Here is a 12701-nt window from a genome sequence, read left to right on the forward strand (position 1 = left end):
TTTGTTGCCTCGTCAACAAAGAAATAGAACTCCCCTTTCTTCACAACTGACAATAAAATGAGATCTGTAACTGGGTCTTTGACACTCCTCTCAATCAGCTGTAGGTAGGTAAGGTTTTCTTGAGTGTTTGGGTCAAAGAAACCCTTGGTGTCATCATCTGGATCTGATAAAATCTGGTTCATTTCTTCATCAAAATAACCTCTTTGGTATGCCACTTGTACAGGCACTCTGTGACTGTGAACCGGATCAATGATTCCTCCTGTTGCAATTTGGGCTTCAAGAAGACGGATACCGTGATCCTTTACAATAAGGTCTTTCTTTAAGGCCTGGAACAGAGAGATTGTGTTTTCGGTGTAGGGATCTTTGTATCCTGTAACTGCTCGTTCTGCCGAAAGCAGTTTGTTCTTCCATTCACTTCCAACCACTCCTTGAGCTGCAGCTTCTTCTACAGAAAGTTTCTTGTTCTTTACTGGGTCAATGATGAACCCAGTAGCTGCTTGAGCTTCCAGCAGAACTAGGGATGTACCAGGTGTGAGCAGGCGTCGTTTCTTGGCTTCATAGATGCTGATAACTTCTTTTGTAGATTCAACTCTTACACCCGCTATACAGTTTGTAGCTCCGAGGTACTTCTGAATGGACTCCATTTTAGCCACACTTTCTTCAGTTACTTCACCGTGTATTATTTGGCTAAAAAGCTCCTTGGAGATAATTTTTGACTCATATAACTCACTGGCTGATACCTGCTTTCTTAGTCCTTTAAACTTTCTTTCTTTGGATGATATTTCTGTGATGATAACCGTGAGTATTTCAATGATTTCTTCTATTTTCATGGTTCCTGTTTTGTATTGTTGTATCAGCTGTTCCCTCTTCTCTTTTGAAATGTATTCAGAGAGCAACATCTCCCACACTGTGACTTCTTTGTTTTTGAATTTCCCCACATTCATGGTAACTGTCTTGTTTTTGAAAGCTAGCTCCACTTGCTCATCAGTGTGAAACACCTTGCAATCCTCTTTGTACAGCGGCACTAGAAGTAGCCCAGTTTTTGAATCTTTTTCACACCGACCTATCAGTTGCAGGTAGGACAGATTTTCATTGGTATTAGGGTCAAAGAAACCCTTCACTTCATCAGTGGGGTTCAGCAGGATTTTATGAGTTTCTTCATCAAGATATCCCCTTTTAATAGCAACATGAGTTGGAAGTCTGTGACTTTGATTTGCGTCAATGATTCCTCCAGTTGCCATCTGTGCATCAAGAAGCCGCAGGCCATCATTTCTTTGTATAAGTTCTTCTTTCATGGCTTCAAACAGGGATATTGTTGCATCGGTGTATGGATTTTTGTATCCAATAGCAGCACGTTCAGCTAAAAGAAGTTGCTCGTGTATATCTGGTCCAATTACGTCCTCCTTTGCAGCTTCATCCACAGAATAGAATTTGTTGTTGAGAGGATCAATGATCCATCCTGTTGCAGACTGTGCTTCAAGCAGTACAAGTGCAATACCAGGAGTCAACAGACCTTCTTGTTTTGCTTGGTATATGCTCATTAATTTCTGGGTTGGATAAACTTTGATTCCTGCAATACTTCCTGTTCCCTTCAGGTATCTTCTCACAGGTTTGCTTTGGACTGTTGCATCAAAGCTGAGTGTTCCTTCTTCAATCTGTTTGAATGTGTTGCCATCAATGATGTCAGAATCCAAGAGTTGTTGCGCAGAGACATGATTTCTCAGGCCCATCACTTTCAGACTTTCACTCTTCTCTAGCTTCTCAATTGTGGAGAGCACTAATGTTATTATTGTTTGGATGTTGATCTGTTTTGTTCTATATTTTTCAATGAACTCCAGTAGCTGATCTTCAGTGAAGAAACGAGAATGAATCAAGTCCCAAAGAGAAACTGATTTTCCTGAAAACCGTCCCACACTAACGCTTACCAGTGTCTTTTGAAACTCTTGCTTTATTTCTGTGACAGTATATGTTTTTTCCTTAGATGCTGTTGCCTTTGGTTTGTCATTCAGTGGCAGAAGGAAGAGTCCAGTTTCTTTGTCTTTCACACATCTGTTCAACATTTCCATGTATGTCAGGTTTTCTTGGGTCTTTGGGTCAAAAAAGCCCTTTGTGTCATCAGTTGGATCTTTCAAGATTTGATTGAGTTCTGCATCAAAATATCCTTTCTTGTATGCAACCTCAGGAGGCAAGTGAAGACACTTCAAGGGATCAATGACACCACCTGTAGCTATTTGGGCCTCAAGTAAGCGAAGGCCATGCTGCTTGACGATGAGATCCTTTTTCAGTGCTTGGAATAATGAGATCTTTTGACCTGTGTATGGATCTGTGTAACCAGTGACAGCCCTCTCCGCAGACAGAAGCTTTTCATACATCTGTGGCCCAATCACATTATCTCTTAGAGCTTCTTCCACTGTAAGTTTTTTGTTCTTCAGGGGATCTATAATAAATCCTGTAGCAGCTTGTGCTTCAAGGAGACAAAGGGCAGTTCCGGGTGTAAGAATGCCACTTTTCTGTGCCTCATAGATGCTTATTTTTTTATTGGATGGCTGTAGTATCATCCCAGCAACACAATTTGTTCCTTGCAAGTAGGCTCTCACGCTGTCTATCTTCATCACATCGGTGCTTGACATCTTTCCATCAATCAAACTGTTGTATATCTTTTCATCCACAATTTTGAGATCCAGAAGGTCCACAATGGAAATCTTTCCTCTGAGACCTTCAAAGTTCAGATCTGCTTGTTGTTTTATCTCCTTACTCTCTATGATCTTTATGATGATTACTATAAGTTCTTCAATTGTGATTTTCCTGGACTTGAAGAGCTTGAAGAACTCTTGCCGTTTTTCTTCTGATAAATATTCAGAATTGATAAGATCCCACAGTGTTGTATGTCTGCCTTTGAATCTGCCATACTTGACAGTAACTTCTGTTTTTTGGAACACCTCCCTCATGTTATCATCTATGTTAATTTTCCTGCCCTTGCTTTTCAAAGGCAAGAGGCACAGGCCTGTGCTGGGATCTGTGACGCATCTGGCCAAGAGCTGCAGGTATGTCAGGTTCTCAAGGGTGTTAGGGTCAAAGAATCCTTTGGTGTCATCAGTTGGATCACTCAAAATCTGATTCATCTCCTCATTAAAATAACCCCTTTTGTAAGCCACATGAACAGGAATGCGGTGGCTGTTCACTGGGTCAATGATCCCACCGGTGGCAATTTGTGCCTCTAGAAGACGGATCCCATGCTCTTTAACGATCAGGTCTTTTTGCATTGCTTGGAACAAAGAGATTATCTGTCCATCATGTGGATCTTTGTACCCAGTAACTGCTCTTTCTGCTGATCGCAGCTTCTGGCAGACATCCGGCCCAATGATTCTTGCTTTGACAGCATTATCTACAGAAAACTTCCTATTTCCAATGGGGTCAATAATAAACCCTGTTGCTGCCTGGGCCTCCAGAAGAATCAAAGCAGTTCCTGGCATCAGCTTCCTATTTTGTTTTGCTTGGTAGATGGTTATGATCCGAGAATCTGGAAGCAGAATACCAGCAATGCTTCCTTTCCCTTGTAAGTACATATTTACATTTTCATCTTCTATAACATCCTTCACTGACATTTTTCCTTTCTGCAAGTCCTCCATCACTTCCTTGCTGATGATATCTGCCTCCATGAGCTGATTGGCTGTAACAGTTTCTCGAATACCTTCAAACGTAGCTTTTGTTTTAACAGACTTCTCAATTATTTCCAGAACCATCGTAGTGATCATCTTTATATTTAACGTCCCTTCTCTATATTTCTGAAATATGTCTTTCCTTTGTTGTTCGTTAAAGTACTCTGACATCAGTAGCTCCCACAGAGACACAGTCATTCCCATGTACTTCCCATATGTCACTTGAACCTGCTCCGTTTTAAAGGCTATTTTGGTTTGGTAATCAATAAAGCCAGAACTTATTCTGCCTGATTTATCCTGTAGAGGTAGGAGGCACAATCCAGTGGCAGGATCAATAACACACCTTTCCATCAGTTGGAGATAGGTCAGATTCTCCTCAGTGTTTGGGTCAAAAAACCCTTTTGTGTCATCTCCTGCATTTTCCAGTATGGCATTCATTTTCTCATTGAAATACCCTCTCTTAAACGCCATCGCTGTGGGAAGTCTGTGGCTGTTGATTGGGTCTATTATTCCACCCGTGGCAATTTGTGCTTCTAGCAGCCGGATTCCATGTTCCTTTACGATGAGATCTTTAGACATAGCCTGAAACAGGGATATGGTTTCTCCAGAATAAGGATCCTTGTATCCAGTCACTGCTCGCTCAGCAGAAAGCAGTTTTGCATGACATTCTGGGCCAATGATTTTGTGTCTGACAGCTTCTTCCACTGTGTATTTTTTATTTTGGACAGGATCAATCATGAAACCAGTCGCAGCTTGAGCTTCCAGTAGGACAAGTGCTGTTCCTGGCATAACTATGCCTTCCTTCATAGCCTGATAAATGCTCATTCTCTGATTGGAGGAGAGGATGGCGATGCCTGCAATGCTGCCTTTGCCTTCTAGGTATTCTTTCACTGTTTCCATAAGCATCACATCCTGTGTTGTGGTGTTCCCCTTTTGCAGGTCATCGTAAGTTTTCTTGTCAATGATCTTTGACTCAAAGAGCTCGCTGGAGGAAATGCCTTTGCGGAGACCTTTGAAAGCAATGCAGACAGGAAGCAGCATCAAGCCTGTGTTGGGCTCCACGGTGCATGTCTCTAAGAGATTATGATAGCAAAGATTTTCCTGCGTACTGGGATTGTAAAACACTTTCAGCTCAGACATCTGATTGTTGAGCAAACCTTTTTCATAGAGGCCCTTTTGGATTGCAGCATCGACTGAGATGTTGGTCTTCTCCACAGGATCAAAGATGCCCTTGGTGGATATCTGTGCCTCCAGCAGCCTTAAACCATAATCTCTGGGGATTAAATCTTTTTGCATCGCCTGGTAAACTGAAATAATTTTTTTGGTGTAGGGGTCTTCATAGCCACTAATGGCTCTCTCAGCTATGAGGAGTTTCTCTCTCATCTCGGTTCCTACTATTCCCTCTTTAACAGCATCTACAACTGGAAGTATTCGGTTGTTTACAGGATCAATGATGCCCACGGTGGCAGCTTGTGCTTCGAGCATAGCTAAAGCGGTTCCTGCTTTCAGCAAACGTTTCTTCATGGCTTGATAAACGCTCAGCTTCTCCCCGCTCTTCTCCAGAAATATGCCCGCCACGGGGGCATGGACTTCTGCACTTCCATTTTGCTTTAACTCAGCTGACTCCATCGTGATCTGAAGGGTTGTTTGAACACAGAAAGAGTTTAGTTTGATAAGTAAATACTTTGTACTTTAAACAATAATAAAAACTATCTTTCACAAGCTTTTCTTTTTCAAGAAAATCTCTCCAATGTAGCAGAGATGTCTAAACCCTTCCTAATTAATATACAGTAAGTTTGAATTCCGCTTTTTATCGCCCACAGCCAGAAGGAAAGGAGGGTGATAATGTTTTTGCCTGGGGCTGTGTGTACATATTCATTCATATTCATGTTAGCAAAATATTTCATGAACCTCTGGACAGTCTTTAATGAAACTAAGCAAGTAATAATTGGGTGCACATCTACAACTGATTTAACTTTAGAGGTCAGCATAATTCAAGATGGCCACCACAACTAGTTAACTTTAGCAAATACCTAAAGAGCTGGAACTCAGCCAATTTTACCAGAGATTGAACTAATCAACTTTAAAACAAAAATGCAAGTGACCCAGTCAGTTTTACAGGTATTGAACTAAAATTTGTTGTGGTAGCTGAGTCATCTCCAACACAAATGCTGAGCACCAACAAATCCCGTGAGAATATAAATTTTCTCCGTGGTTATGGCATTTATGAAAACTGTCATCACAATATAATTACATACAGTGCAGAACAAAAAACTACAATAAAAGTAGCGACTTGTATGATCTGTTAGTGCTCAGAGTATCTGTTAGGGATGACTCTCAGCTACTATCACGTCACATTTTAGCCTAATATCTGTAAAACTGAGTTACAGCTGTTTTTCTGTTAATTATCTGTGGTGGCCATCTTGAATCAGGTTGACTCATAAAGTTAATGAGTTGTTGATTTTCACTCAGTAATTACTATCTGAGAGTTTTGTTAAAAATCTGCCTAGCCGTTCGTGATATTTTGCACTCAGACCATGCAATGACATGATCACCCGTCGTAATAAGGCGTCCTAGCTGCTCTTAATTTGAGCAATAATTTCAAGCTAATAATTGTTTAGTTTAAATTATTTAATCTAGTAATATAGGTGGTACAATTCAGCAAAACAAACTGCAGTAAACATTATGAACATAAGTTTATGAAGTTTTTTAAAGATGAAACTAAGTTGTTACATTTTATGACCTGATGCTGCTCAATAATCCAGGTAGATAAATCTATGCAGGTGGAGTCAGGTCCTCTGGACGGACTCGTTTGTAGAAACGTTTCGTCTTTCGTTCAACAAACTTCTTCAGTCTGAGGAGCTGTAATAAACTCAGGGGCCATTTACATTTTCAAAAACGTATACTGCAACTTTAAGGGGCCGTTTACACGGCGCGTATTTTGAGTGAATCCGCTCCGTTCTCTCTGCTCATCATCTACACGACACCAGTGGCCCCCCTCTTTGAATCCAGATGTTTCTGAACCCACCTTCCAGAGTGGAGGTTTTTCTCTGACCCCCCGCTGATGATGTAAACATCTCCCGCTGAGGCTTTGTGTTAAACCACATGCGCACACGCACGGACAGACGGCATATTTCTATCAACATGGCGGCGGACACACTGCTTTCTGAACTACGACTGACGGAATATATTTTGAGTCTCATATTTAATTAATCTACACCTGAATGCAGCTGCTGTGACCAACATCTGTGTTGGAAGAGACGCAGTCGGGTCCAGTTCTAATATCGCTGTTTATAGAACGAGGCAGGCGGATATTTCACATGTCGCACTGCACTAGAACATACTAAATGTGCTAAATAATAACAGTTTAACAATAATAAATGGTATTTATGTTCGTGTGGGACATATATAATGAAGTTATCTGAGCTAAATGAAGCTATCTGGACTCAAGTTATGATTTAAACGATGCAAAACATGTTGCGTGTTATTAAAGTTGAAAATGAAGACATCAGGTTTAATTTTTATTTATTTATTCAGCACCACAAACTATGTCACACAAACACTGATAATTAAACTGAACACACTATTAAAAACAAGTTAACCGAACTGTAACTACATCAATGAACTGGACTCTGCTCTCTGTTACCATCATGGCATCTGGATACTGGTCCCACGTTGTTCATCTGGCTCGTTCAGGAAGTCACTCCTTTGATTAATGCAGCTTAAAACATCCAATGAATTGGAAAAAAAGAAATGAGGGGAATTTTAAATAAATCGTTAATCCAACATCTCTCTCTTCGACGTCCTCCTGCACTGCACCTGGACTGAGGCTCGTTCGGAACAGGTCCGCCACTGGTGGGAGGGCAGCTTCTCCTCGCAGGAAAAATTTAAATAAAAACTCAGTTGGTTGTTGTGTAATGGAAGTAAACACAAGCTAACATTATTAAGAATGTTGATTTACCTGCTGTAAATCAGCTACTGATGATCACGGAGTAAAGTCCGACATCATCCTCGTCGACTCAGTTCTGGTCCACTCAGCAACCGGTGTGGAGCTGTTAGATGAAGCGGTCCCGCTTGGCATCAAATCTGTCGACGCGTATCCAAAATCCAGCTTTAACTTGTTAAGTTGGTGTTAGCTGAGCTTTTAGCCCAGAGGAAAGGAGCGTGCCGAGGCAGCACACAGGTGAAGGTACAAAATTCACAGCGTCATCTAATGACCCGGCACAGTAACTACAGCGGATTCGGGAGGGCGGAGGAGATTCCTCTGGTTGCATGTAAACACAAAATTCGTCCGTGTCAACACAGATCTTTTCCTCTAATTAACATATGAAAAAAACCTACGTTTCCCCCCATCGTGTCCATGTAAATAGGGCCTCAGTCTTCTCAGTCTCACCTTCTCATAGTGGATCAACCAGTTTGTTGTTGACACCCAGAACCAGCTGTTCACATGATAAAGGAGGACCATCAGACTAACGATGGCTCGTTAGTGCCCTGATGGCTGTTTACTGTTCACAGAGGGCTGAGTGATACTAGCAATCACAGCATTGTAAGAGGGGGACAGTTGAACCTGGAGGCTCCACCCCTGTTTAATGATGGACGGTTTCTTTTCACAAAGATGGCCTCCTTTACTCCTCTCTCAAACCATCGTTCCTCTCTGTCCAGGATGTGAACATCTTCATCCCTGAAAGAGTGACCTCTGGCCTGGAGATGAGTGTAGACCTCAGAGTCCTGGCCTGATGATGTTGATCTTCTGTGCTGGACCATCCTTTTGGCCAGTGGCTGTTTAGTTTCCCCGATGCAAGACTGATCACCCTCCTGACACTGAACAGCATACACAACATTGCTCTGTTTGTGCCGGGGGACTGGATCTTTGGGATGAACCAGTCTTTAATGTATTTTGGGGTTTAAAAGCCACTGGGACGTTATGTTTAGAAAATAAACGTCTCAGTTTCTCTGATACTCCCTCAACATATGGAATGACCACTGGTCTGGGTCTGGGTTCCTCCTTTTCACCTGATGGCTGACTGGAGTCCTGTTTGGGTTTCTTCTCTGCTTTCAGGAAGGCCCAGTTAGGATATCCACATTGCTCTAGAGCTTGTGTCAAACTCAAGACCCAGGGGCCAAATGTGACCCTCATTGACATCTTATCTGGCCCCCAAGATAATAAGTAAAACGTAAAATACTTATATCTATTGATTTTTTCTAGTAATCTTTGATTTTGATGTTGAAAGCACAGCAGAGAACATCAAATGAGACCAATCAAACTCTTTTTGAGGAATTTGTGACCAAGAAAAGATGTTGGGTATCTGATTTGAGTTGATGTAGATTCTGAAATTGGCCCTTAGTTTGAAAAAGGTTTTAATTTTGGCCCCCTGTTGTAAGTGTGTTGGATACCCCTACTCTAGAGCCAAGAGCTTTATCTGAGGACCAGTTTTACTTTCAGTTTCTTTACCAAGTTTTCGACAAGAGGTTTAAGAGAGAGATGTGAATCGACCAAGATACTAAAGTATTTATAAGAATCGAAAAACGCAATATGGACACCATTCGAAGATAAAATAGAAGGAAGAACTGCTGGGACCGACTTTCTGTTTGAAAACAACATCCCTTTGGTTTTGTCGGCGTTTAGGACAAGTTTGAGACAGAACAAATCTGACTGGATGATGACAAAAGTGGATTGCAAAAGCTGGAAAACAGCTGTTTTAGCTCGACAATAAACAACTGTGTCATCAACATAGAAATGTAAGGATGCGTCGGGGATGCTCTGACCTACATTACCTATGTAGATTGTAAAGAGAGTGGGTCCTAAAACTGAGCCTTGTGGTACACCATTGTTGGCCGTTAAATAACTGGAGGAAGTGCCATTATGTTGAACACATTGCCTCTGGTCTGAGAGATAGTTAGAGAACCAACCAATGGTGTGTTCTGAGAAACCAGTTTCTGAGAGTTTATGACACAAGATGTTCTGATCCACAGTGTCAGAATCTTTAGACAGGTCTAAGAAAAGAGCAGCACAATAATCCTTAGCATCCAGTGCTTCAACAACGTCATTAAGAACCTTCAGTGAAGCAGTGGTTGTGCTGTGTTGTTTCCTGAAACCAGATTGATGTGGAGGTAAGATGTTAAATGAGTCCAGGTCATTTTTGATTTGAGAGTTTATCAGTTTTTCTAGAACCTTGGCTAAAATGCAGAGTTTAGAGATTGGTCCATAGTTGTTCAGTGAGGTGGGGTCTCCTCCCTTCAGCAAAGAAGAACAAAGGCTGTTTTCAAGTGTCTGGATGGAGTTTTGTCTCATGGAGAGATTGAAGATGTGGGTCACAGGGACTGTGATGATATGAGCAGCCAGCCTTAAGAAATAAGGTGGAAGTTCATCTGGACCTGCAGATTTTTTAGGATCAAGATCTTTTAACAGTTTATTGACCTCACTGACTGAGAATGGAGAAAAAGAGAAGCTGTGATTAACTGAGGATTGACTTGTAGGAGGGATTTGATTTGTAGAAGTTTGGTTATTAAGTGAGGTGGCTGATCTTCCATTAGTAACTGTGTCAAATAAAGAACTAGAAGCAACAAAATGTTTCCTGATGCTGCTCAATAATCCAGGTAGAAAAATCCAAAAAAGTTCAATCTGGTCCTCTGGACATTCAAAAAAACTAAACAAAGCAAAAAAATATAGAAACGTTTGGTCTCTTATCCGAGAGACTTCCTCAGTCTGAGGTGCTGTATTCAGCTCAGTCTCTTAAATAGCACCTTCTCAGAGTCAACACCATCAGACCAGGACTCTGACGTCTACACTCATCTCCAGGTCAGAGGTCACTCTTTCAGGGATGAAGATGTTCACATCCTGGACAGAGAGGAACGATGGTTTGAGAGAGGAGTAAAGGAGGCCATCTTTGTGAAAAGAAACCGTCCATCATTAAACAGGGGTGGAGCCTCCAGGTTCAACTGTCCCCCTCTTACAATGCTGTGATTGCTAGTATCACTCAGCCCTCTGTGAACAGTAAACAGCCATCAGGTGCTAATGACCCATTGTTAGGCTGATGGTCCTTCTTGAGCATGTGAACAACTACCGTAATTTCTGGACTATTGAGCACACCTGAATATAAGCCACGCCCACTAAATTTAAAAATAATAAAAACATTTGTACATAAAGCATATAGGCCACACTTGTTGCTGCTGGCGTCCACGTTGCATGGTGAGAGAAATTGCCCCTTGGGGATAATAAAGATTCTTGAACTTGTAACACGAGATATTTACAGAGAAGAATGTTTTAAAACTTTAAAATAGATATTATAGTGTGTCAGCACACAGCTCCTGAGGGACATGCAGCTCTTGTTGTCGATCAAGAATCAACCACCAGATGGTTTTATAGACTTTATTTCACTGTTCAACACGCAGACAGAGTGAACCCCACAGGTCGTCATGACAACCACCTCCCTCACTCCTGGTTACTCTGCTGAATGGCCAAACACAAACCAACATCGTGAACACATAAACTAGGCTAACAAGAAAAGACTGATCACTAAAAGAACAATGCTAAACCTCAAATGATTAATAATTAACATAAATTTTACCTGAGGACATGTGACCGACTGAAGTCTCCCCCCCCCCCGTGGACCAATGAAACCAAGTTTATTTGGTCCACTGGGACCTGTTCGGTAATTTCATTGGTCAGATTTGACCTTTATTTATACAGGCGGTCTCACTGAGTCACGAGGACCCCCCCTGCAAGAGAGACGTGCAGTGAGCAGCTACGTGAGCGCCCGCGTGTGACAGAGCAGGGGGTTCAAGCCCGTGACAAAAGTAGCAGCTTATAGACCGGAAAGTACGGTAGTTCTGGATGTCAACAACAAACTGGGTGATCCACCACGAGAAGGTGATATTTATAAGACTGAGGTTGTTGCAGCTCCTCAGACTGAAGAAGTCCTTTGGATGAAAGACGAAACGTTTCAAGAAGAAGAATCATCCAGAGGACGTGACTGAACTTTGTTACATTACGATCTTTTATTTGACTGTTTGTTAAATAATAACGCAGAATCAAGTTTGGCTTAAAATCAGACAAAACGACTGAAACTCAACGTAAAGATGCATCAGCTGCAGAATCAAACCTTTTAGTTCAGTTCTGAGTCTGCGGACGTCTTCTGGACTCCTGTTTCTGGTTTTTCCAAAACCAGGACAGAAATCAGGGCGATGCAGGTTTTATGATCCGAGCTGCTGGAATTTGATCGGTTCTTCCTGCAGGAACAAAAAACACGTCAAGTTTTATGAGCTGGGGCTCGTTGTGTTGTTTCAGTGCTACAGGTATTTGTTATGTCATTGTGTGCGTGTGCTGTGACTAAAAGACACATTATAAAAGACAAAGGACAGGACACGGACTCGTCACACGTCTTTTATTTGTTTTGGCTCGGCAGGAAGTGAAAACTGGAAGAGCCAGAAGCTCCGAGTGAAAACACAACAAACGGCTTCGAGTTGATCTTTGACTGAGTGTTCGTGGAGGTTCGGTCTAAAGAAGCAACCTCCAGCTCCACGTCCATCACAACGTTCACAGTGACAACGTTCACAGGGACAACGTTCACAGGGACAACGTTCACAGTGACAACGTTCACAGTGACAACGTTCACAGGGACAACGTTCACAGGGACAACGTTCACAGGGACAACGTTCACAGCGACAACGTTCACAGCGACAACGTTCACAGCGACAACGTTCACAGAGACAACGTTCACAGTGACAACGTTCACAGGGACAACGTTCACAGGGACAACGTTCACAGCGACAACGTTCACAGCGACAACGTTCACAGGGACAACTTTCACACAGTGACAACGTTCACAGCGACAACGTTCACAGCGACAACGTTCACAGCGACAACGTTCACAGGGACAACGTTCACAGGGACAACGTTCACAGGGACAACGTTCACAGCGACTACGTTCACAGTGACAACGTTCACAGTGACAACGTTCACAGGGACAACGTTCACAGGGACAACGTTCACAGAGACAACGTTCACAGCGACAACGTTCACAGGGACAACGTTCACAGAGA

The 12701-nt window shown here is 42.2% G+C and overlaps 1 protein-coding gene across 1 annotated transcript in view; it reads right to left on the reverse strand.

Annotated features, from left to right (window-relative positions):
* Window positions 1–12701, reverse strand: part of LOC119425639 (plectin) — a gene marked incomplete at its 5' end in the record, with an annotated part of 14439 nt that overhangs the window by 469 nt on the left and 1269 nt on the right.

The sequence above is a fragment of the Nematolebias whitei genome, chromosome 19, assembly GCF_014905685.2.
Source record: "Nematolebias whitei isolate Nwh7 chromosome 19, NemWhi1, whole genome shotgun sequence".
NCBI classification, from domain to species: Eukaryota; Metazoa; Chordata; class Actinopteri; order Cyprinodontiformes; family Rivulidae; genus Nematolebias; species Nematolebias whitei.